This window comes from Nerophis ophidion, linkage group LG16, assembly GCF_033978795.1.
Source record: "Nerophis ophidion isolate RoL-2023_Sa linkage group LG16, RoL_Noph_v1.0, whole genome shotgun sequence".
In the NCBI taxonomy this organism is placed as follows: Eukaryota; Metazoa; Chordata; class Actinopteri; order Syngnathiformes; family Syngnathidae; genus Nerophis; species Nerophis ophidion.
The window spans coordinates 50,730,271-50,735,063 of record NC_084626.1 but is presented as its reverse complement, the minus strand read 5'-3'; the positions used below and the strand labels follow the sequence as shown (position 1 = coordinate 50,735,063).

The following is a 4,793-nucleotide window of genomic DNA, read 5'->3' as shown; positions in this document are numbered from 1 at the left end:
AGAATAAACTTTTTGCTGCTGCAGCAACAAATAGTCTATACGATATATTATAAAACTAATGTATTCATACATTGTTTATGTAGGATATACACAAGTATATATAACCTAATATTGTTTATTCAACTCAAAAATAGCTGACTGTTTTTTCCCCCTTCTCTGGGATCATATTCCCAGTTTTGATCTCGGACGTCTGGTCACTAATAGCATATAAGAATATTCTATTACTGTTAAGCAAACTATGAAAAATAAAACATGTGTCCTTTATCATTTATAACCAAAAAGGGAGTGAAAATGAGTGGTTTTCAGTGAGGCAAAATGAATTAAATGTGCTGAAAGTTCATTGCTCCTGTCAAATGAATTGCACTGAGTGGAGCGGATCACCACTCCAAGATGGCGGCCCCGCATCTCGTCAGCGCCCGTAGGCAGTAGCGCTCCATGCTGCGTACCCTTAGAAAGATGTCTATGACAGGGGTCACCAACCTTTTTGAAACTAAGAGCTACTTCTTGGGTACTGATTAATATGAAGGGCTACCAGTTTGATACACACTTAAATAAATTGTATTTCTGTCTGTCATTCGGACGTACATTTTTTTTTCTTTTACGGAAGATTTTTTGTAGAGAATAAATTATGGAAAAAACACTTAATTGAATAATTGAACGGTTTAAAAGAGGACAAAACACGAAAAAAAAAATGAAAATTTAATTTTGAAACAGTTTTTCTTCAATTTTTACTCTTTAAAATTCTAAATTCTACCGAAAAAAAGAAGAGAAAAACTAGCAAATTCGAATCTTTTTCAAAAAATTAAAAAAATAATTTATGGAATATCATTAGTAATTTTTCCTGATTAAGATTAATTTTAGAATTGTGATGACATGTTTTAAATAGGTTAAAAACCAATCTGCACTTTGTTAGAATATATAACAAATTGGACCAAGCTATATTTCTAACAAAGACAAATCATTATTTCTTCTAGATTATCCAGAACAAAAATTTCAAAATAAATTCAAAAGACTTTGAAATAAGATTTAAATGTGATTTTACAGATTTTCTAGATTTGCCAGAATATATTTTTAAAATTCCAATCATTATAGGTTTAAAGAAATATTTCACAAATATTCTTCGTCGAAAAAACAGAAGCTAAAATGAAGATTTAAATTAAAATCTATTTATTAATTTTCACAATAAAAACATTAATTTACTTGAACATTGATTTAAATTGTCAGGAAAGAAGAGGAAGGAATTTAAAAGGTAAAAAGGTATATGTGTTTAAAAATCCTAAAATCATTTTTAAGTTGTATTTTTTCTCTAAAATTGTCTTTCTGAAAGTTATAAGAAGCAAAGTAAAAAAAAAAAAAAAAAAAATTGAATTCATTTAATCAAGTGAAGACCAAGTCTTTAAAATATTTTCTTGGATTTTCAAATTCTATGAGTTTTGTCTCTCTTAGAATTAAAAATGTCGAGCAAAGCCAGACCAGCTTGCTAGTAAATAAACAAAATGTCAAAAATGGAGGCAGCTCACTGGTAAGTGCTGCTATTTGAGCTATTTTTAGAACGGGCCAGCGGCGGGCAACACGTTGGTGACCCCTGGCCTATGACAACAACAACATTACCATAGCGGATGTGACGTCACCACATGAGCCTAATAATGGACACCAGCAGCAACAACATTATCATCATCATGGCGGATGTGACGTCATCGAATGAACCTAATAATGCACACCAGCAACATCATGGCGGATGTGACGTCACCGCAAGAAAGCTCAGCGCTAAGCCAAGCACAGCCCAACAAATTTCGAATAATGTTTCTTTTAAACAAAATGTCCATCATTGTGTCAAAAAACAACTTAATAGCGAACCAAACAACAAAAATAGTAACAATAACGTGTTGAATATTGATTCTAGCGAGGTCATTGGCAACAGCATCCCGCGTTAACATGGCTAAATAAAGACGGACTTGCACTCAAAACAATTCATGGTAGCAAATAATTCGACGAAACGAAGCATTTTAGGCAACAAAAAAAGACAAGAAAAGGCTAATGTGGATAAGCTAAATTAGCACGCTACGCCCCGTTAGCCACCTAGCTATATGCTGCTTTGTGACCACGCCGCCATGTTTGCTACTTTCCCGCCTCCCGATGTGAGTGGAACATTTAACATTTAACATTTAACATTTAGCAGTCGTCCTTACCGATCAATCTGTCAACTAACACACTCTGCTTTGATTCATGCACGGACGTCTCTCGGATGCTCGCTCCCTTCTTTCTGCAGTCGCCAAATGTCGGCGCAAGCCACGCGATGTCTCGCTGTTATCGCGAGATGATGACGGCGCCCCCTGCTGGTGGCGCGTCGATTGGACGTGTCTTCCTTGTGTTCACCTTTCAGCCGAAAAAATAATTTCAGGTGAGAAACATCGAGCAAAAACAGCAGATTGTCAAGAGAAAAGGCGGAAATGTTGATACTAATACCAACAGGAAACTTGGCGTTTCTACAAAATAAAACACAATCAAAGTGCCCTAAAACCTTTGATTGAAATCTTTAAAATTACTAATTTCTACAAAATAAAATACCATCAAAGTGCCCCACAACCTTAGATAAAATATTTAAAAATACTTTGCTTTTCTACTAAATAAGGTACAATCAAAGTACCCGCAACCTTTGATTGAAACCTTTAAAAATATATATTTTTTGATTTTCAACAACAACAAAAAAATACCTTCAAAGTGTCCAACATCTTTAGATTTTTCATAACTTTTAAAATACATGTTCAATATATTTTTTGATTTTCTACAAAATAAAATACCATCAAAGTGCCCTACAACCTTAAAAATAAAACCTTAATACTTTTTTGCTTTTCTACACAATAAAATACCATCTAAGTGCCACACAACCTTTGATTAAAACCTTTAAAATACTTTTTTTTTCTCCAAAATAAAATACCATCAAAGTGCCCAATGACCTTCAATAAAACTTTTAAAAATAATTTTTTGCTTTTTCTTCAAATGAAAACATCTTTTAAAATACTTTTTTGCTTTTCTCCAAAATAAAATACCATCAAAGTGCCTCACAACCTTCGATAAAACCTTTAAAAATAATTTTTTTGCTTTGTCTTCAAATTAAAATACCTTTTAAAATACTTTTTTGCTTTTCTACAAAATAAAATACCATCAAAGTGCCCCACGACCTTTGATAAAACCTTTAAAAATACTTTGCTTTTCTACAAAATAAAATACAATATAAGTGCCCCACAACCTTTAATTAAAACCTTTAAAAATATATTTTTTGTTGCTTTTCTACAAAATAAAATACCATCAATGTGCCCCACAACCTTCAATAAAACATTTAAAAATCCTTTTTTGCTTTTCTACAAAATAAAATACCATCAAAGTGGCCAACGACCTTCGATAAAACCTTTAAAAATAATTTTTTGCTTTTTCTTCAAATTAAAATACCTTTTAAAATACTTTTTTGCTTTTCTACAAAATAAAATACCATCAAAGTGCCCAACAACTTTTGATAAAACCTTTAAAAATACTTTTTTGCTTTTTCTTTAAATTAAAATACCTTTTAAAATACTTTTTTGCTTTTCTACAAAATAAAATACCAAAGTGCCCCACAACCTTCGATAAATCCTTTAAAAATAATTTTTTGCTTTTCTACAAAATACCATCAAAGTGCCCCACGACCTTCAATAAAACATTTAAAAATACTTTTTTGATTTTCTTCAAATTAAAATATCAAAGTGCCTCACAACCTTTGATAAAACCTTTAAAAATACTTTTTTGCTTTTCTCCAAAATTAAATACAAGTGCCCCACAACCTTTGATTAAAACCTTTACAAAAAAATTTGTGTTGCTTTTCTACAAAATAAAATATCATATTAACCTTTTGATTAAAACCTTTAAAAAATATTTTTTTTGTTGCTTTTCAAAATAAAATACCATCAAAGTGCCCCACTACCTTTGATAAAACATTTAAAAATATTTTTTTTGCTTTTCTACAAAATAAAATACCATCAAAGTGCCCCACGACCTTTGATAAAACCTTTAAAAATATGTTTTTGCTTTTTCTTCAAATTAAAATATCAAAGTGCCTCACAACCTTCGATAAAACCTTTAAAAATACTTTTTTGCTTTTCTACAAAATAAAATACAATATAAGTGCCCCACAACCTTTGAGTAAAACCTTTAAAAATATATTTTTTTGTTGCTTTTCTACTAAATAAAATACCATCAAAGTGCCACACGACCTTTGATAAAACATCTAAAAATATTTTTTTGCTTTTTCTTCAAATTGAAATACCTTTTATAATACTTTTTTCTTTTCTTCAAAATAAAATACCTTCAAAGTGCCCCACAACCTTTAATCGAAACCTTCATTAAAAATCTTTTTTTTTGCTTTTCTACAAAATAAAAAATATACTTCCAAAGTGCTCCACATCTTCACACTTTTAAAATACATGTGCTCCAATTTTTTTATGCTTTTCTACAAAACAAAATACTATCAAAGTGCCCTATATATTTGGATTTTTCCTATCTTTAAAATACACTTACGCAACGGAAAAAAAATACAACATAAAAGTTCCCCACATCCTCTGATTAAAACCTTTAAAAACTTTTTTTTTTTTGCTTTTTTACAAAATAAAATACCATCAAAGTGGCCCACATTTTTAGTTTTGCAGTATGTGGCGGCCCCCAGTGTATATAATCAGATTGTTAACACATTTATTATACAAGTACTGTTGAAAAACAATAATGTGATTGAGTGAGCAGGAAAGAAGACGTCCATTTCAATG

The 4,793-nt window shown here is 30.7% G+C and overlaps 1 protein-coding gene across 1 annotated transcript in view; it reads right to left on the bottom strand.

Annotated features, from left to right (window-relative positions):
- rbm12 (RNA binding motif protein 12) overlaps nt 1-2,354 on the bottom strand; it is a 21,473-nt gene extending 19,119 nt beyond the window's left edge. The window contains exon 1 of the mRNA XM_061875440.1: nt 2,190-2,354. The gene's annotated coding sequence lies outside the window, so the exon portion shown is untranslated. The remainder of the gene's footprint in view (nt 1-2,189) is intronic.
- Nucleotides 2,355-4,793: the final 2,439 nt, after the last annotated feature.